The sequence below is a fragment of the Acromyrmex echinatior genome, chromosome 3 (genome assembly GCF_024713525.1).
Source record: "Acromyrmex echinatior isolate Ae372 chromosome 3, ASM2471352v2, whole genome shotgun sequence".
Classification (NCBI taxonomy): domain Eukaryota; kingdom Metazoa; phylum Arthropoda; class Insecta; order Hymenoptera; family Formicidae; genus Acromyrmex; species Acromyrmex echinatior.
In genome coordinates this window covers 14,735,270-14,758,544 of record NC_141854.1, presented here as the reverse complement: position 1 = coordinate 14,758,544, position 23,275 = coordinate 14,735,270, and the positions used below count along the sequence as shown (strand labels likewise).

Below are 23,275 nucleotides of genomic sequence, written 5' to 3'. Positions count from 1 at the left end.
CAGCTCGTCCGTCGGACTGCCAGTTCTCGTAAAGATCTTCAATCGCGTTTTTCTATTACACGCATATTTCAAGAACTTATGATCCGAGAAAATCCCTTCGCGAGAACTTTGAACTTCGCGAACGCGACTATAAATTCAGGCGAGGATCTTCTCATCTATTACTTCAAGATGATACTTTAAAAAGTCACGAAGCCACCCGTTATCTTTTGAGTGGCGCGCTTTCCCGTTTAGTTTTCAATTCCGAGAATACGTAAAGATTTTGCTGAGTACTATATTCCAGTCGGTGAGAAAACTCAGATCATGAACTTAGAATAAATGGAATATGAAACAGAAGAAAAGATCACATCTGAATATTATAAATCTTTATTTAGTGTCTAGTTTTTGGTTTCACTAAATAATAATCCTTGATTTGCTAAATTCTTTTATATTTTAAGTTACTATATATGATTGATTAAGAAACACAATGAAAATAAACTCTGCACAAGAAAATATTTTAAGCAAACCATGGAATATATTAAAAATAATATGGATATATGTTATGGATAGGATTAAAATTTATTGAATTATCGAAAATAGGAAATATATTGACTTTTCTAAACTGTTCATTTACCTCAGCAGTGATTGTTCATGATCTGTTATTCTCTCTCGTGCCATTTACCTTTATATCCTTTTGTCAACCAAATCGTTGAAGTTAATAGCTCTTATGGGTACTGGAGATATACGCTAAATGGTACGCTTGTTTATTTACGGGATTGTGCTTAAGAGCAATTTATTTTCTCTTGAAAAGGGCTGGTCTATCCCTCGTATAGGGAATGTCTCATAAATCACGATATAAATCAATTATGCTCTACAAAGCCTCTGTGAAACGCTGAAATTTATGGTGGTTTCGGTAATTCGAAAGCCATATTTTCACACTGTATCTCGATGTCATTAAAATTGTCATTGCTCAATAATTAAATGTGTAATTTAGGAATTTTTAGGCTGCTTTTAGGAAAAAGCAATTTACAAAATAAATTTATGAAATATATATTTTTAACGTTTTATATATATATATATACACATATTATTTACGATTTGATTCTATAACTAAAATATTGCTATTCCTTACATTTTTGTTAGTAAGGTACGTTCTAATAATAATTAATATAACGGAGAATAAAGACATATAATCATATAGTAAAGATATATAATCATGTAGTAGGAGTACTTGAATAAATTATTAAGTTATTATACATTTTTAATGGAGAGAAAATTTACATTCGTACCAAATGTTAAAATATTGTATTATTCTATGTAATAATGAAATAATTTAATAAAGTTTGAATAAAATATGAAAAATTTATTTTTAAATAAATTTAACATTTATTTTGTAACATATAAATTAGTAATTAATGATTTATTTAATTTTTTGTGCTTCTTTTTTAAATTAAAAAATATAAGGTCCTAAAATGTTTCATTTTTTAATTAATTTTTTAAACAAACTATATATAAATATTTTATATTTAATTTCTTAAAAATCTGATATGTAAAAGTTTAAAATTGTATACATAAGATGGTATTGAAATATTATTAATAAAGAATCATTTTCAAATTTATTACAAAAAAATGTAGATTAATGCAAAATTCTTCGAATTATCTTGTACAATGAATGTGCAAACTAATGCAATTATGTGCGCGATTCGCAATTGCCTCATGGCAGAACAAAAATTATTGTTATTGTAGAACGAAATGATTTATTGCTCCGTTGTAATATTACTGTCGTTCAACGCATCTGATCATTACATAGCGTTATAATAGTTGGGTTCGATCAGCAATGTAAATCGCGAATGATTGTCACTGCAGTTTCAGCGGATGATATGGTCAGTTGGACAAATCATAATTGTTCGCAGGAGAATGAAAATACGCGTGTCATAATAACAGAGCAGCGTACCAAGTATGAATTATATTCTCGAATTATGGTAAAGCGTGTTTAAAAATCTGTGGTTATATGTAATATCGTCTTCTTTTTTTTTTTCATTTGCTTTATTACTATACATTCATCACTATACTTTTTTGTTATTTACAACACGAGAATCAGTCAATTCATCAATCATAATTACAAGAGTAAATTATTATATTTTTTTTAAGTTGAAGACGCATTCTGTTGTCGCTATATTATTAAATAAATTGGATTAACATCTTTATAACGCAAAATTTTTGCTTTAAAACAACTGCAATCAATAGCATTACGGTTGATGAAGGCGCGATATGGCTAATGAATGAAATAAATTTGATACGTAGAATAGTTATCATGATACAAGTGATAGTCTACCCTTGTTCTCCGGTAACAGCTCGAGAAGCGACCATTGAAAAATTCCATGCATACACGAGCAAGAGATGCACGACAATAGCGCAAAATGGTAGCCGCTTGTTTTATCCGCGGAAATATATTAGGTGTTGGAATTAATTCGTAGCGTTTTTTTAATGAAAGAATGTTATTTATTTTACATGAGCATTAAAAAATACATTAATGAAAGTACTTCCCATCACTTTCTACTACTTTTGACCATCTTTCGGGCAGTGAATGAATACCGCGTCGGAAGAACTGTTCATCTTTAGATGAAATCCAGGAATCGAACCATTTTGTACAATCTTCGTAAGATGTGAACTTCTGCTCGCACAAGCTATGAGCTAATGATCGAAACAAGTGGTAGTCGCTAGGTGCAATATCAGGAGAATACGGCGGGTGCGGTAGCACTTCCCATTTAAGTGTTTCCAGGTATGTTTTTACCGGTTTTGCAACGTGTGGGCGAGCATTGTCGTGCAGCAAGATGACTTTATCGTGTCTTTCGAAGTATTCCGACCGTTTTTGCTTCAATGCACGGCTCAAGCGCATCAGTTGCCGTCGGTAGAGATCTCCAGTAACGGTTTCATGCGGTTTTAGCAGTTCGTAGTATATGACACCCTTCTGATCCCACCAAATACAGAGCAGGAGCTTTGAGCCATGGATATTGGGCTTTGCCACTGATGTTGATGGTTCGCCGGGCTTAACCCATGACTTTCTGCGCTTTGGATTGTCATAATGGATCCACTTTTCGTCACCGGTAACAATCCGATGCAAAAAACCTTTTCTTTTCTGCCGTTGAAGCAGCAGTTCGCACGTGAGAAAACGTCTCTCAATATCCCTTGGTTTCAATTCATATGGGACCCAATGTCCTTCCTTCTGGATCATGCCCAAACTTTTAAGACGTTTTCCTATTGTTGAGAAGTCAACTTCCAATGACGTAGATAATTCTTTAAGTGTTTGACATGAGTTTTCATTGAGCAGTGCCTGCAAATCGTTATCTTCAAATTTTTTCGGCTGACCAGGTCGCTCCTTGTCATCCAAGTCGAAATCACCAGCTTTAAAACGTGCAAACCACTTCCTACACGTTTGCTCAGCCAGAGCATGTTCACTATACACATCCACTAAAATACGATGAGCTTCAGCTGCACTTTTGTTCATATTAAAGTAATGAAGCAAAACTCCCCGCAAAAACACTTTATCTGGCACAAATTTTGACATATTCAATGAATTATACAGTATTGTTATTTATGATTTCAAGAAAGGTTATGTACGGCAAATGACGTCCTATGATAGATGTTTACAATGTATACAGAACTATAGGTAACAACGAAATAGTGTACTGCTTGTGCCATCTCTTGTAAAACGCTACGAATTAATTCCAACACCTAATACATACCGTAATGTCATTTATTTTTCATGAGTTTTGGATGCTGCGACTTTTCTACACATCATTATTACTGTGTATTACTTGCTGTAATTTATTTGGAAGAACAGATATTTATGCTGAAATATTGATATATGTATTAAGATAAATTTTTTTATGAATTATACAATAATTGAAACAAATTTTAGAAATGCTTTTTATATTTTTTAAATGTCCTTTATACAATATATATTAGATATTATTCTAATATAGCTTTATACCTAATATAGATTTATGGTTAAATAACTGCTAACTCGTTTATGGCTCTTTTATGGGGAACGAGGAAGTGTACCGGAAACTATCGTAGTGCACTGTCACGAATTGTGCACAAGGAGCGTTGAGAGTAGCTCGAATGAAAGGAGAAGGGTTGGACGAGTAGAAATAGCTTGTTGCATTCAGACGAGGATAAACCTTGGCTGGCTTCATCGTGTTTACTTTGTAGAATGGCTCGCTGGTATTCGGCTTCGTAGTTACCCTCCTGTCGGTACTGCAAACGTTTGACCGCTCGTAACCAACCCTCGCGCGCCGGCGCTTTTATTCCGTCAGTGTCCGAATGAGTTGTACCGTGAAATATGTAAAGGAAAGTGCGAGGTGGGAAAGTCCATTTCACTCGGCAAAAATGGAGACAGCAGATCTATTTCTCTTTCTCTCTCGTGAAGACCTTTAATTGAAACGATCTGATCTTACCCGTATTTCTGTGCAATAAAAGAAAATCTTTTTCCATTTTCTACTCTACTCTATCAATCTACGAAATCTCTTTATAAAGCTTTATATAGCTTTAAAAATAATAAATGTTATTTTTTTTTACTTGGTATCATATATTGAATAATTATTAATTTTGAAAAAGTTTATATTATAAAAATCGAAATATAATATAAAATACAATAAATAAATATGTAATATAAATAACAAGCGACGATTGTTTTAAGGCATTTTGTATATAGTTATTTGATAAGAAGACTTGTATTTTCAAGAAATCAATTTTCGATGATATATAACTTCCAGCATATGTACGTGACCATACGTTCTTTATTGTAAAGGGCAATCCTTTATTTTAGATAGCTGTTCTTTAGATTTATTTGTTTTTTCAAAACTCAATTTTGTCTCTTGTTCACCAATATTGTCTTTTATTTCGAAATTACGGAACATTCTTTTCTAACTAACGTTGTTTATATAATAAAATGTCTATATAATTATATTAATGAGCAAATTTTTACGGAAAATATTTTACAGTTTCATGTATACAAATACAATTATTTTTATTTCAAACCTTTTATTATTTCCGATCAAGAGTTTGTTCTAATACAGTTTGTCGAACCAGTTTCAAACTATACAGAGTAAACTGCGCATTATTTCAATTTGATTATACTATGCAATGAAATTTTAATGCACAGATTCTTGACAATCACAAATTGATTTGAAAACGTATAAGAACAAAGCCCTAAAATTTTCAGATTTGTCGTTTATTTTCTTTAAGAAAATATAGTCACCGTAAGCATATGGCACATTGTTGTGACTGAGTAATATGCTGTGTATTCCATGATAATATAAATCAACAACAATCTTAATGTTCGATCTGTCGTGCAGATGCACATGTTGCTTCATCGATATAATGCTATCTGTCGAGTTAGTCAACTAAACAATGAACGTCCAAGTTTCGCTTCTCGTTTCATCATCGAAAAGCCATTGTCTGCCATTCACGTATCGTTGAAGACGAGGCAAACAAGACGGTAGTCTCTCCTTGCTTCAAGATTGTATCTCCAACTACATCATCGAGCTGCGAATACCAGGCGAGTGATTTCAAACTCTCGTGACGAACGGAATCTCGAACTATGTTACTTCAACGCTCTTTGTAGCAAACTCAACGGCGCACTAAGATCGCAAGAACGATTCGGCGAAACGGAAAAGTAAGTTACTTGAAATCAAGTCGATCTTTTTTCTTTCCTTTCATCTTTGTAGTCGTCTCAGTTGATTTAGCCTATGACAAAAATTTACAATTCAAAATTTTGTCTTAAGAGGATAAGAATAAAAAATTCGATGAGTACGAAAAAGTTGGAATGAAAAACGATGAGAAAGATTTAGTACGCCGCAATATTTTTTCAAATTATTATAATAGTTGTATTAATCCACGTTGAGAAAAAATGTATTAAGTTTTAATAAATAAAATTATTATTATTCAAATAAATAAATATTTATTTGAATAGTACTAACAAAACATTTACTTACAATAAATAAATATTTACTCAATAAAAAAATTTGAGTTAATTATAATACATTAATGTCTTATTATGAAATATTAATTTTTTATAGTAACAATTTTAATTCAGCATTAATCTAATTGTAATCATTTACGATGAAAAATATTATATTGTAATTTGTTGGAAAAAATTCCGTATTTTTATCTAAATCTTGATTAATGAAGAAATCTTGAAGAACAATTGACAAAATTGTGTCGTGGTGAGTATTGTGGAAGTTCAAGGGAGAGTGTTGCTTGTCGACTTATTAAATTTACCGAGCCACAAATTCCAGCCCCAGGGAAATGGTGGATTTTGGGTCCGCAGCCGGCCTGCGTAACACCGGCTGCAGACTCTCTTCTCTCTCCGCAGTAGACGGAGTATAATGTACAACTTCAGGACCACCAAATTCCCTCCTAAATACCCCGCCTAACTGGCTTACTGACTGCAGTCGGAACCAGAGCGCTGCTAGTGGTGCCAGGGGCTGCTCGCCTTTCTCGGGTTTACGCACACGTGTATCACCACGCGAGTTCGTAGGTCCGATATTACCCGGCGAATATCTCGTAAATACAAGTATCTACCGGTGTCATGCCGCAGAGCGTTTCCAGAGTACCAGTTTCGTTCCTTAGGGGTTTACCTACCTACGAGAAATAATTGTCGGTAGAGGGAGAAATCGTTAGTGGTCTTCTCACCTGGGTTACATTCTTAGGCACGGTCGTGGGAGAAATTCCTTGCAAATGAAGCACGTGGAGACGCAATCTTCTCTGAGATATAGTACAATATTAAAGACGCAATATTGAATTGAACGAACACGAATATTACATTCTTTAAATGTATTCACTTATTTCCGATGTTTCTGACATTTATTTTGGCGGAAAAGAAGAGAAAGGCAAATAGTATATCTACATATTTCTGCCTGAAAGGACGAACTATTTTCTCCTTTTCGTTATTAAAAGATAAATATAAATGAAAATGTGTTTTATAGATTTTTATTAATTATTACAAAATTACACAAAATTATATAGTAAATGTATCTATATATATATATATATATATATATATATATATATATATACATATACATATATATATTACTTTAAATACGAAGCGCTTCTACGATCTGACTGTTAAGATGTTGAACTATTATATATATTCATTTAAATGAATTAATTTCAGAAATTATTATATATATATATAATTAAATTATTATAAATTAATACTTTGATGTAAGAAAAATGATATTTATCATTTTATAACTTTTAGAATAAAAACTGTCATGTTCTTTTAATAGAAAAAAGGATAGTATTTTTGTATTTATATTTTGCATTATAATAAATAAAATATTTTTTATAAAATGTAATAAAAGAATAATTACAATGTATATACTCAAAACTTGCTTTGAGTTATTTTAGCTCTTAGATCATTAATGTATCAAGCTGTACTTACGCTTGCTGGTAATAAGGTCACTCATCATCTTTTGTAAAGTTTCAACGTTATGTTTTGCGACTCTCCTCGTTATCTTAACGTTTCTTGTAGATTTTGAATTTTTAGTTAGATGTTATGTCTCGGAAAACAAAAGTGTACTCTTGTTTTATTAAGAAAACTTTTCTGTTGAAAGACGAGTTGAGTTTATAAAGTTTCAGCTTAAATCACTAATGTATAAATTAAAATACAGCTGTAATAAAAATTTAGTTATAAATCAATAATTTAGAAATGCTATGTGTTTTGCGCCTATCAATTGTCATCATTTTCTTCGAAATAACGCCTTTTCTCGGATGCATCAGTTACACTTTTCCCATTTCAATTTCTGTCTTCCTGCCAAGGACGAAACGGAAAATGTCCTCGAAGAGATACTACAAAAAGGGTTCTGCAGACGAAGGGATTCCAAGTGACCGAAACCTCGTGCAGCTCGTGCCATCTTAACGAACTTCGAACCGCTCTTAAAATGAAGCGCCGCAACGAGGATAGGAGAAACGGCGAAAGGTCGATTGGAGGAAGAACGAGGGAAAACCACTTGACGTGGAGGCGACGAGACAGCCTGAATACGGGCGGAAGACGGCAAAGGATGCGAGAAAGAGGAAAGACGGCCTGCCATCCGACCGACGGAGGACCAGAGAATAGAGAGACAATACAGTCAGCAGCAGACGCAGCAAATTGCCCGTTAATAATCCGTACGAGGGTGGGTGTGGGTGGAAAACGAAAGGATAGAAGTAGAGGGGCTGGTTGCACAACCTCGTCTTTCTCGTTTTCGTCGGATGAAGGGTGCCGGATGAAATATTCCACTCTGATCCGATGTAATTGCGACGTCGTGCTTGAAAATTCTCCCGGGTCTACCCCTTCCCAAGTTCCTTCTCCTTTCTGTAACCCGCTATCGCCATCGCCATTACCACAACTAGTGTTAGCCTTTCTCACTCTCTTTCTTTTTCTCTTATGCTTTTTTTTCAATTCCTTTTTTTGTGAATATATAAATTATCCTACAAGATGTTTCTTCGAAATTACAGAATATCAAACAATAAGTTATCAAGCAGAAAAAAACAATAGTGTAATGTAAAATCATTGAAAATTACAAAAGCATATAATATTAAGTTTAATAAAATTTTTATTTTTTTATATAAATAACTTTAACAGAGAAAGAGAGAGAGAGAAGGAAAGTTAAATTATATTCAGAATTTAGTTACTAAGGCATTTTTATAATGTTGACGATTAATATTTGCAACAAATGATAGTTTTTAATCAATTTGTACTGAGGATAAAATCTTTAAAATCTTTCACTAATTAAAAGAAATTCATAATATCAGATAAAAAAAACTCTTGTACATCAAATTGCCAATATTAAAGTAGTGAGCATATATAATTGTGGTAGTGTATTCATCGTTCTACGTCTGTAGTCATGAACGGATTAGATCTCATTTCTATTTGAATCATAGACGAAAGTAATCGATGAATATGAGGAGAGTGATAATTACATGCGAAACATCGCTTTAATCCCATTTAAATTGCATATTATGTGCAATAAGAAATTATTTCCTTGAAATCAATCTATTTTTATACTAAGAATATATTTCTTTGAATAACAAAAGAGAATAAAAATGTAGAAAATAAATTAATTAGCAATTAATTTAAAAGGCAACTAAACAGTATTTTTTTTAATATACATTACGCAGATAAACAAGCATTAAAGATAAACAAAGATTATTGTTATAATCTAAATATGTAATTTGTAAACTTCCTCTGAATGATACAGTCTTTTATTGGTAGCAAAGCCAATCTTTATTCAGGATTTAATCCATAATGTAATTTTTATCTTAGAATCGACATTTTATCATGTTATAGTTCGGTTATTAAGTCAAGCGTAAAAGCATAAAGAAGACCATTATAAAAAGAAGATATAATCTCATCGTATGAAAAAATCTCATCGCAGAGCAGATTTTATCTCGATAACTCAAGTTGCAAGAGGAAGATATACTTTTGCATATTGGAATTTGCTGATAATCCGCCAATCGAATAGTATTATTTCGCGGAAATTAATTTACAACAGTAATCAGATACTAATAATCTAATGTGAACGGATGAACCAAATGCGCACCTCGGCGTGAAGTCGGTTTTGCACGCGACGCGTGTGCATTACACCCGTCGTAGCATTAATTACTCACGCGAATCTTCGAAATTAATTACATCATCGTTAATTTCTTCATCGTTAAATTATCAAATTAATTATCGTCGGACATATAGCGGCTATCTGTTGAAATTAATTTTCATATTCCACCAAGCTCCTTTAATTATTTTAAACCAATCGTCATGCTTGTTTGTTACAAAATGTCAATAATGAAATACCCAACGTCTCTCATAAACATTATTTCTTTAGTTTTATTATACCGTACATTTTTAATAACATTAATACATATTTTTATTGTTGTTATATACGTATATTATATAATTTTCTAAAATATAAAATTATTTTTAATTTGTTTAATTGCTTTAAATTAGTAGGAAAAAAAAAACAAGTTCGGTTTTTTTTATATTTTTGCATAAAAGAAATAAAAAATTTATTTATTACAATAATATGCAAATAGTTAAAGTAGTATAGTTTAATTTTTGTAAATTGAAGACGATAATAACTTCCGCATAAGTTTTCTGAGTATGGTCAATAAGTAAGAAAAAAAGTCAGAAAAGTGTTCGAGTATGACGTAAATAATTCAACTTCATTGGAAAGTTTAAAAAGTTCAATTTTGACGTAATTGTGTTAATCCTAAATGCTCGTTTTCGGCCAAGGAGAGCATAAATGTTCTGCCAAACAGGCGACCTATAATTCTTGCTCTTAAGAAAAGTGCAGACACGTAATTAAACTTTCTTAGTTGCATCTGCACCGTGCCCCGACGAAGTTACATAAAAGTTCCTTTGCGTTACAAAGAAAAAGCGTACTCGACAAGGTGACATCGATCGCTCGAAGGGATTGAGGTGAAATGGAAAAGAAGAAAGACCTTGTAAAAGATAGCATGAGCTTGTCGGTGAGAACTTTTGAAGCATATGTCCGAAAAACGTATTCGAGGTAATGGCAATATTAACGTAGGAAGATTGGACTTTGTGAAAAAAATTGAAAATGGAACGATGGGATTTTAACAAGTTTTAATGGAAGCGACTTTGACTTTGGGAATCGAATTTTATTGAAGATAAATATATCATATAATAGAATAATTTCAATTTTATGTAATAATGACACTCTAAGCTACATTATTAAATTTATAAAATTGTCTTATTATTACAAATTAAATATACTAAATATAATATAGTTTCAAATGTTATTTGGTAATAACTTAAACTAAAGAACTATATCTTTTCATTTAACAATATTCATTTTATTTCGAACAACAAAAGCATTGACAATTTTCTAAAATTTATTAAAAATTTTTACGAAGAATTTTTGTAAGACAATCATTTTTAATACTCGCTTTATTCTACGAGCAAATAATCGTAATAAAAGCCGTAGCACAAGAAAGTAGCTATGGTCTATTTAAAAAGTTTTCTGACGTTTATTCCCTGAACATTTGTGCGCACGTGCTATTCGTCGTTTCTAACTTCTCCCATAACGTGCATCGTCGCTTCATTGTCGAGATATTGTTCGCAGTATAAATTGGCACTGGTGTTCATCGATTCCTTTCCTTTTCCTTCCTTTCCGAAAGAGACTAGCGTGAAAATCAACGCCGGAGCGCCAGCGCATACTTCTAGAAAATTTGAAAAATTTTCGTAATCTCGTTAGAAAGAGACGAAACTCTCCTCCCATCGCGTATGCCGGAAGAGATTCGAGGAGGCAACTTTCTTAACTCGTGTCCCAGAGTAACTGCCAGTCGTGAACTAAAAACTTGTTCCGCGAAATTACCTCGTAAGTCGGGCTCGTCGACTCCGGAGCTCCGTTCGACTCCGGAAGCATTTTCACGTCGGCCCTTGCTTCCGGCACGCAGCCGAACCTACGCGAAGCATTGTCGAAATCTCGCGATGTACATTGAATTCTCGATTGGATAGACAATTCACGAGATTACGGTGCTCCGATGGCTTGGATGGACTGTAAAGTTGTTTCCTACGGCTTTCGGATCGCTCGCGAGACTGAAAATTCTATATATTATATCATATTATATATATATTGCTACCTACGCACACATACATGTATTGGGTCGGAACAAATTTTCGTAGTGCTATTAATTTCAAAATTGAAATATTTTTGTTCAAAATAAACGAAATCTAAATTTAAAAAAGGTTTTCGAAGCTTAAAATTTCTACTTTCGAAAGAATATAGAATGTTTTAGGATTTAATGGACAAACTGTAGGAGCATATTTTTACAAGTAGAAATGAGAAAAAAATGTTACATAAAGTTTGACTAGAAATATTTTATTGTGAAATCGTACACAAATATTATAACAGAACATTTTGGTAGAATGTTAGCATTGTGACGGCAATTATTATTTCTCAAAAATCTACGATAAAAATCTAACAGCTATTCTTTTCGAGTATAGCATAGCATTGTCTCAGGACTGAACGAATATCATATTCACGCACAGATCGAAATGGTACTGAATCGTTTAAAGATAATAAATATGATGTGAATATACACACGATAAATGTTCAACCTTTTCATACACGAAATGTACACTTTCATATTCTGCGCAATGAAAAATCTGTTATTTCCTATTTCATGTTCCGTTTCAATATTTGTTCATAACATTGCAATAAAACACTTTTAGTCAAACATCATATTATATTTTTTCTTATTTTCATTTATAGAATATGCTCTCTTAATTTGTTCGATAAATCTTGAGACATCATATACGTATATGTATATATGTATACATGTATCAACATTATCCAAAATTTGAGATCAAACTTGAAGGAATTCGCACGTTTCCACGATCGATTTCCGTCTCTTGAGATGAAAACCTACATTTAAGTGTAGGTCATAATTGAACACCTAATTACTGCCGCTCACTCGATTAACACGCTTTGTAATTCTGATCGGATGATTAAATATATTCTGATAGACTGGATCTGTGGATACAATAAATGTCGAATACTGCAATTTATAAAAATAATGATGTGTGATTATAGAATGAATAAAAAATTGAAAGAAGCAAAATTCGTTTTAATTTAAATCAACAAAGAGTTTTATTAATAATTGAATTCAAGAAATTTAAATCATGAAAAGTTTTATTCATAATTATTTATATAACTTGGAAGTTATTGATTATAACATTTTAATTAATTAAATTTTTAATTATTTAAAAAAATACAGTTTAAACTTATTAAAAATATCTCGAAATAGAGATCGGACCATCAAAAATATATTTAGAAATCGTCGATATGAGTGATGCAACTGCTAATACTCAGAAATGGCATAAGTTTCGTGAATTTCAATATCGATAGAGTAAATTTTGCTAAGTTAGATTATTAACGCAAAGTTCTTGTCGTGATTACATGACGTCGCACATGGATCTATATTTCAGACGCCTCGTTGAAACTTGCACTCCCAAATGACTTGGTAAATGCTCGATCGAGGCACTGCATAGCTGGATAATATACACGAAATACTCGGCAAGAATGACAATGTGAATGCAGAGAATGCACGCAAGATAGACTCTAAAGCCGCGCTCATCTACTGAATTCGTCGCATTGAAGTGAGAAATGTGCCAAAGTGAATGACATCAGACGCGTATGAACATGCGCATATATGTAGATATTGGCTGAATGTTTAATTAAATTCCCTATAAAATGGAATATCTGCATTATTCCTCTATTTTCCTTCTTTTCATTTGCAGTTTCTGATTCGCTCTGTTTGTAATTTATATCATTCTTTATCATATGTTCCCTTTTCTTCCATTTTTTTAAGCTTCCATTTTTCTGCTATGAAATCTAAATTAATATATACGAATATAGTACTGTTTAATAATAAAACATTAGTATTGCTCATGTTACGTTATTTTTTGAGTATCAGAAAAGAGTAAGAGTTACAAAAAGATATAATAATATAACTGAGAGAAAATTCCAATTATATTATATTTTTTAATTCTACTAATGGTAGGATAATATTAAATGTTGTCTCATTATTTGGATTAAGTATTATTTAGATAATTCATATATTATTAGGATTAAATGATATTTAATCCAAATAATATGAGGTAACAACACACATATGTATTTTTAATTGAACTAGAAATTATTTTCTCGACTATTATAGTTATAAGAGTCAAGATGAATACTCGTCCGCATATAATTTTAGAATCTAAGTCACGGAATGATAAGAATTAATTAAGTACAGTCCATCTTTAATATCCTGTAGTGTGTGTCGAAAGTTTATTATTTTAACCATTCTTAGTATTTTTGGTCATTTATTTTCCACGTTTTCAGACACTCTTTTGCTGATTCACTTTACGTTTTCTCATTCTGACAAAAGAATCCTCGTATCCCATCTCTCTTGCTTTTGTTGAAGGAAGTTAATATCATCATTGTTCACGGCCTTCGTCTCTTCTCTTCATAGATTTGAGATTGTCTTCGCTTGCCTGCCCTGGCCGTTCCCTTTGGCATTAGCAAAAATGAATTTTCCTCTCTATTATCCCTTGTTTCCTCTTCACGGCCATTCCTGCTGTTTTGTGTCAGTCTGTCTATTGCTCTGTAATGCGCATTCTTCTTTCTGTTTGCGAGCGTTATCCATTGTTTTCGCACATTTTTTTTTGCCATCTGCTGCGTTTCTGCTTTATTACAGAGATCTTGTTCTGCAACCATTTTTTTAATGTAATACTTTACATCTTTTCGGCAGTCTCTTTTTGATTATCTCTCTTTCTTGTATAACTCATGAACATTTATATTTCTCACAAAAAAATTTAATAAATTAAAAAAGATTGAAAAGAAACAAAAATTACTTGCGTTTCTTATTTTTTAAAGCCTGGACAGCTATTCTCATCTCTACTACTTTTCAAAACCTTATTATCACTTTTTATGTAACCTTGTCAATTTCCGCTTCTTTGGATTTCTTCTTTGTTTCTTTTCAATGAAGAACTGTTTTTCTTTATAAAAAAGAACGTAAAAAATGCATAATCAATAAATAAACAGCAATCGTCGAAATTAACATTACAGAAAATTAAATTGTATTCTTATCATGATCTACGACATGTCGAAGACTTGAAAGCTCGAAAACTAAATTATCGCTGTAATAAAATGAAGTTTTAATGATCCTTCAATTGAAATGGCGCGACATACACATAATAACAATTTGATGAATTTTCAATAAATTTTCAGTCAATTTTTAAATAATGTTTATACATATGATTGTATGTGTATGTCTATAGATTATTTCCAGAATTATTATTTTAATGTAATAAAATAATGGATATAAGCAAATCTTTAATTAAAGTGCTCGTTGAAATTATTATAAATTTTTTAGATTCAGATTATTACAATATTAAAATACAAAGTCGGCAATTTTTATAAAGCTATTTAATATAATTGCAATTTATTATCTCATTTTGCGAAATAATGAAGCCAAATTATACAAAAGTGTAAATGCAAAAAAATGGCTTTTGTATAATTATATCATTATAATTGTTCATTGCGGGATGGAGCTAAATTAAATAATATATTACGCGCGCGTACAATTACTAGTGATACAATTTTTATGGTAAAAGCTTAAATATGTTCATATCCGTTTGCTCATATACAAATTAATATAACAGCGTACGTCAAAATCAATTTATTAATTGTCATTCAACCTTGCCGATCGTTGTTCAATCGATATAATTATTTTAATGTGAAACAGTCATGATATAAATTAGCGCAAATCTACATGATACGGACTGCAGGTTATTTAAATATGCATCACGGAAAGGCAAGTAATTTAAAACAAATGCTCACTCACGCGGATCCCGTCCATATCCAATTATCATTTGCCATCATACTGCTGAAAATCTCGGACAACTGGCCTAATTAATTAACAGGTTAAATATTAAATTTGCTCGAGAAAATTAAAATATGAATTTGTTTCTTATTTACATGTGCCATATTAACGATTGCTCATAACAGAATGCATATAAAATAAATATATATTATATATGAATTTCCATTTATTTTCTAATAATATGACTTTTTCAATAATATGATTCTAATAATATAACTTTTCCAAATTTAGTAACTCGGATATCTTTTTAAAGCTTTAATATTAAACAAACAAGTTATCGCTGTCTTTTATTAGCTCGATTTTAGTTCAATTTTTGCAAGAAGCTATATTTATTATTAATTTTTTTTCTTTGTAATGGGAAGAATAGAAAATTTGTAAAACTATATATAATAGATACTTGATGAATATTCGCGTTCGTATGAAATTTATCGCCGCATAATTATCACATTCAGTAACAGCCTCATTTAATGCATTCGCTATCGTTAATGGCGGCAAATTTACGCAACATCGAGGTTATACCACAATTCAAAATTCAAATTTTCTCCCAGTAACCTTGTACGAGTGATCGGATCCGTTTTCCATTTTCCTGATCAACTGCGTCGAAACTGGCATCGAAAACGCGCCAGTAATATGAGCTTCAACATTCTATCGCGCTTCTCCGGCGTCGGGTTTCCCTAGGCGGGTTAAAAGCGAGTCTCTTCGAATAAAGCTTTCGAATAGCTCCGAGCCAAAGGCTGTACGAAATATATTGTATATATGTGCGAATTCGCACACAGGAGCATGTATATAAATCGAAAACGCCTGCGTCTCATCATACACACTTGTGCGAGCATTTATGTGCATATATAGATACAAAAGTGTACGAGGTTGTTGTGAATCTCTTACAAAACTCATGACATGAGGATAGCGAGGAGAGATTACATTTCCAGCGTGTAATACGCAGAATGAGGTACCTAACTTTACCGTCTAAAATTTCTTTCTGCGACATAAAACGAAATGCTGCATATGTATCTTGTACCGGCTGGTTTCGTAAAACTTACGTCACGTTATCGTATTCTTTTACAAATACGAAATTCTTTCTTCGAAAAAATTTAAATCGAAATATTACGAGAGAATTATTTTAATATTAAAAATAAAAATTTCTGAGAAATAGGTAATTATAAAAATATATTTCGTTATTATATACATGAATGAAGAAAATTTTAGAAAATAAATTTTATACAAAATGGATTATAAAACAATTTTATTTTCTACGTTAGCATATGTATAATGTGTTGATGCTTAATTATAAAACAGAGAACATATATATAATACGTATTATAAGAAAATGTAATCATTGTATGCCAACGTAAAAACCATTAAAATGAAATCATATCATATTAATATCCAACTATATAAACTATATCGCACTGCACATTATAAAAGGTTTGAATTGAAAATTTGAATTTGAATTTAAGTTAAACGCTTTGAAAGTCAATGGAGGACAGACTGTAAGTATTAATGAGAAAATTAAACGATGAAGAAAGATGAATAGATTTCGTGTCGGTAAATTTAAATTAATACATTTTATTAAAAAAGAATAATGATGTTTTTAAACATATTTTTTAAATATTTCTTAAAAAGTTTCCTAAAAAAGAAGTAAGAGAATTTATCATTAGAACACTTTTTTATGCTCGACAAAAATATGTTATATATCTCGAATAACTCGAAATGCATATAAAAAGTTTAGTTTCCAAACTTTTACAACTGTTACATTATGTTTGCATAAAGTACATATTTAACATTTTTAAGTTGCATTATCCATTTACATTCTTAAATCAGTTTGTTCATTTTTGTAAATAAAATTATGAGAACTCAGAATGAATTCTTGGAACTGTTTAATTATTTATCTTTTAAAATTTGCACACATAATGATATAATTTATACTCGTATTTATACACGAAATTCATTCATCAAACAACAATACGATTCTTCGAGTAATCTGAATCCTATGTAATCTTATTAAATTTTAAATTTATTCACGCGTAAGATTTTTCTATAGATTATGAAGGATCTGTAATCTGTAACATCTCGTTAGAGAAAAATCGTTTCCTCTTTCCTATCAAAAGCAAGAAACCAAAGTCACGTTCGTCAACCGCAGCGAGCTGATTGCACGTCCCTTTGTGCACTCGGCCCAGTTTTCTTCCTTTGTGCCTTTTTGCCACATCCTTCTGCCGTCCTTCTTCCACCGTTCTCTCTGTGCAGGATCCTGTCTCTCCTTCGCTCGAGATCCCCCCAGCTCTTGGTCCACCTCAGACATTACCGTGTCTTTACTGTTTTTTGCGTCCGCAGGCTCGTTATTCTCTACGGTCGCGAAAGAAATGGCAGTTTTACTCCAGGAACGCAACGTCGGCACTTTTGCGATGCACACGAACCATTTTGCCCGTATGATCTAGCAGTATATTTAATTTTATTATCTGTGTTCTTTATAATTTTTTTCAATTATTGCGAAGACTTGAAAAATCAATAGGAATAGGATTTCGAATTTTATTCTTTTTTAATTTATCTTTAGCCTATTAAATATGAAAGTTTTAAATAACTTTAAAAGAAAAGTAAAAAATATATATATATATATATAAACACATTTTTGATTTTAACTGTAATTTTATGAATGTATTATTATATATACATATTAAATATATGTGCAATAACATATAAATATGTTACATAATTATAAATATTATTATATTATTTTCTATATAATTTTATTGTCCTTTCATATTTTATTATAAAATCTTTTGACAATTTAAAAACTTGACTTTAAGAAAGAATTTAATTATGGAATGTAGAAATAAAAGTAGTTATTTTTGTAGAAATAAAAGTAGTTATTTTTGTACGACGAATTAAGAGAAAATAAAAAGTTGATCTTGAGGCTGATAAATGCAACGCGTCCGAAAAGCGCAATAACCGTCCGCGGCTTTCCGTGGTGTTTGCTCGTTTCATCGTGGTCCTCCCTCTGGGAATAAGTTTCAGGGGTGAAGTGAAACAGTCACGCTGCATGTGCTCCTAACAAATTCGCGAGGCAGCTCGCTCCCTCCGTTTTTCCGCTTGGCCACCCTCGCCCATTTTGCCCTTGCTTTTCGGTCGGCACACTTCGGGGTGCTATTGCAAACACCCGAAGCACTCGAACTGTCTAGTCGTGTAATCCGATATCTTTTTGCTTACTTACATTTACCATCGAGAATGGGGGATAAGTGCATGGTATTGTCATAAGATACTTGAGATAATAATTATTTTCTAAATTTGAAATGTTATTAATGCAAAAATAATAACAAAATATTATTAATGATATTTTATGCAATATAGCCGTGTGTATAATTATTAGAAAAAGTAATTTTTTTTTTAATACAGACATTCCGTATATCATAAAAGAAAAATGTAATAAATGTAATATAATTTATGTATAAATAGTAAAAAAATATGTAATATTATTTTATTCATTCAGTGATATCTTAAAAAAATATCAAAACATATGAAGAGACATTTGTCAATTTGCCGTTTCTATAAATTCAAGGATCAATGCTTCTAGGATAGATGAGGAACAAGACTAACAAGAAAAGAAAAGAAACGGGAAAGAAGAATACGATCTAAAGGTTGAAGAGGGAGATTCGTTTTACTACCGTGCCGCAAAGGCCTTCACACATTCATGCAAGGTTACGATTTATAACCGTCTTTCTTTTCTTTTACTAGCGCGGTTTTGCGTTTAGGGAAAATAAAGAGAAAGCGACTCCTTATTCCTCCTTTTCTCTATTTTCTTCTTTTCTTTTCTCGCGTTCTTTCTTTAAAATGAAATAAACGCTATTTTCTCACGAGCTTCTTTGCTTTTGTATTAACATTGACGAGAATTCGCACTTTCTCCGTCTTTACACTTTTAAGCAATGATGTTTAATGTCGTTTTTTCTCTTTTATGAGACCGATTATTTAAAATTATGAAATGTCATGAAAGCTTTGAAACGTTCATTAAGGAATTTCAACACATTGCTAAATGGACAGGCATACTTAATTTTTTCAACACCTAGAATTATTTTTAAGATTGAAAGAAAGTATAAGATAAAGATTGAAATGAATTTCATAAAGATTGTTTTCGCAAAAAAACCTTGCGTTGGCTTATATACTCCTTTTTGATTAATATTGAAGGAAAGTATATATAAAAATTTTATAACCACATTGTATAAAAAACTTTATGATTACACATGTGAAAATTAATTTATATATATCGAATCATTAATCTAATTGCCAAAATGGAAATAATACAGAGTAAAGCCGAATAAAAAATATAATTAGGGAATATCAAATGTTACAAATTATTTAACTCTTAGTCGCATTTTCGTCACAAGGTTACACTGAATTTACCTAACCCACTATTTCCGGCCGTAATAAATTTCGCCCATTCATCGTACTAATTAAACTAGCATAGCGTAAGAAAGTTACGTGTTAAGAGATAAATATTGTGCAGAATCACGGCTCAACAAAATACATTATCTTATTACATTATCGTCATAATAATCATAAATTAGTAAACTCATTGTAAAATAAAAAATATTTAGTTAACGTTAGATGAGATATGATTTATATTCTTAGAGCAATTATGTATTGTTATGAAAAATAATTTTAATATCATTTAATATTTAAAAAGGCGGTAATTTTTATAATTTGATATTCACTAATTATTCTTTGTACACATTGAAAATTATCTTAAAATTCTTTTGTCCTCTAAAAAATGTATGCATAAAGTTATCATTACTTCTACAATATTTTTCCTTATTTTTTGGTATCCACAATCTTTCCAACTCTCAAAGAAACGAACAATAAACGTCTTTCTGGTCTGAAATCAATGCTACTAGATGTTGTAGAGGAATCAGAAGCAAAGCACGCTCTTGTCTGCGCTTTGCTTTTCCGACCGGCTTTTCTCGAGGCGACTTTTCGATGCCAGTACAGTATGATGGAAGTTGCTTAAAGCACAGAACGTAGGAAAACGTCGGAACCACAAAAGCGGAAGACGCAAGGAAGTGGGCTACAAATTTCGCCGATAGAAAACGTGCTTTTAACGTCGTTCTATCGAAACTGAAGCACGCTCGAACGGCAGCGGGACTTTAGCAATTATCCCAAAGCTTTGCGGCGAAAGCTTTGTGAGCGTGAATCGATTATACAACGTGTAATGTTATCGTATACTTACTTCACCGTTCCTACATGGCATATAATGTGAGCTATATGTATACTTTTGTAGATGCTGCAATTGATATGTTTAAATAGCATCAAAATTTATATCAAATTATTATATTAATAGAATTACTATTTTTTAAATTATATTCTTTTTCTATTGATAGCTTTTTTATGTTCTTTAAATGCTGTACAGGATATACGATATTTTTAAGTAATATATAATTGATAATACTTACATATTTGAGAATAAAATTATATTAATCTCATTTGAATCGAAAATAAATAACGTTAAATCGAATATTTTTTGACTTGTTTTTGACGTTATTATTAACGTTTACATTTGTCAAGTTAACGACTGTACTTTGTGTAATTTGTACACTGAATTGTGTTATGCTTCCAACTCAACTTCCCTGTATTACTGTTTTGCATACTCTGTAATCTAGCTATGGCGCTATAAGACGGTATATCTATATTCATTCGCAGATTAATTATGCCATTTGTAAGATATAAGTGCTATACGCGCTTATACGTGTATAACTACGTAAATACAATAATTGCATCATTATAATATGTTTTTAAATATTTATTTGAGAATAGCGAGGTAATTGTATGATGTGATTGTTTTTTCTCGTTATATTTTACGATCAAGTTTAACAAATTCGAATATCTCGAATAACCTGCTAATATCTATAAATTTTAATGTGAATCTAATGATACAAGTATATTATTTATTGACATGACGATTTAAACATTTTACATTTATAAAATTTAAAATAATTTATATAATTGTTATCGTCTTCTCATCGGAAGATTAGAGAAATATATTACATATTAAGTTGTCAAAAATTTTTATAAACAATTATCTTTTTCTTCTTGTCATATAATCAAAATAAATAACTACATACTATACCCCTTCCACTTGAGTTTGTTTTGACATGGTGTGAGGGATATATCATTAGAGGCGTATTAAATTTCTTGAACATACGTATATCATAATGCTGAACATTAGAGGAAAAACTCGACAGGATGTTAAAAATGCTTCTACTGAACGCCATTATTGCACTTTACTGTACCAATACTGAAACATTCTTGCACTAGTAGCCACGTTCGTACGTTTCTCGATGCCGCGCAGCGGTAATGGCTTTACCTCCGACCGGCGAGCCTCATCGGATTCCTATCGGATTTCTTTTCAGCCACCTTAATCGGATAACGAACGATACACGTCCTGGTAACTCTAATAATTGGTGCTTATCCGTCGTCTGGCTGACCTCTCTCGATGCCGACCAATTGCGCACTCGGATATGGAGTCACTATCTTCTTTTCTCGCGTTAAATTCCAAGCGCACAATTATCGTTCCGAGAATGAGAATATAGCGAGAAGAATATGGAAAATGATGCTGCCCTAGAAACTAATTTCGTTAATCTTGATTACAATTCTCGTATATCTACGAGAACGATGAGTATATATGTATGTAATTAAGTAATAGTGACCATAGAGAAATTTCTCGAAAGTCGAGAAAATTAATTTGTGGTATATATTGTCACATTTGTTATTTTTATTAATTATATTATTATTATTATTATGATACAATATTCATTTTGTGACAAAATATAATATTGTATCGCAAAGATAATAAAATATAATTATTAAAAATGACAAAATAAAGAAGAAAGATTAACTACGGAAAAACTTACAAAGAATTTGTCGTTTTAAAAGAAAAATTAGCAATGTATAAATAAAATAGTTAATAAAGGGAGAAAATAACGATTGTAACAATAAAAAGAAAGAGTGATATTATCAATATTTATTTTATATATATATAATAGTAATACTTGCACACTCATCAACATATTTCTAAACATTTTTTTCATATATGTGCCCAAAGATGCCTTTTCAATTCTTTATCTAATCGCATAATTCAACCGTGAAATGCGATTCAAAAACCGCAGCTTTGTTTCAAAATAAGTATAGATCAAAACAATTAAGAACTACCTAATAATCTACGGTTATATTCCGATATTTACTGTCAGTACAAATTTGTAGTATATATGTTCATCATAAATTTTCAACATTTGCAGCGAATATTGAAACGTAATCAAGGTATAGAAAGGAGCTATTATAATATTCATTTAACAGCATTTGGAATATTTCTGCCAAATTTCATGATAATCAGGCGTTGGACATTTTCGGAAGTTTATCCCTTGAAAAAGTATATAACTCATTATCACTTGACTCACTTATTCATTATAAATTGACAACTCTCAGAAAGTTGGAATTTGAGCAAATCTAAAGTGAAGTCTTAATTGCAATTAAAAAATATATTTTATGGATGATGAATTTAAAAATATATGACAAATTTTTCTTTATAAAAAAATATTTTAACTTTCTGGAAGGATGGGCCACTTGCACCATTATAATGTAATGACTTCCCATTAATCGATTATTTGGAACAAAATGCCACTACAGTAGTTTCTCTCTAAACAATCTTTTAAGATGAAATATCTTCAACTCTCACCTCCCCTCCTTTCCTGCAAAGGGGCGCACGACTCTCGCCTTCGACTCTCTCTCTCTCTTCTCACTCTTCTTTCCCCTTGCTTCAGGCCCTATTACACGCCCTATTACAGCGAGCTATGTAACGGTAATGCATTTAGGT

The 23,275-nt window shown here is 31.3% G+C and overlaps 1 protein-coding gene across 21 annotated transcripts in view; it reads left to right on the top strand.

The window, feature by feature from the left end:
- The window catches only part of LOC105149436 (CUGBP Elav-like family member 1-A), a 562,295-nt gene that overhangs the window by 425,667 nt on the left and 113,353 nt on the right, over positions 1-23,275 (top strand). The gene's annotated exons all lie outside the window — the stretch shown is intronic.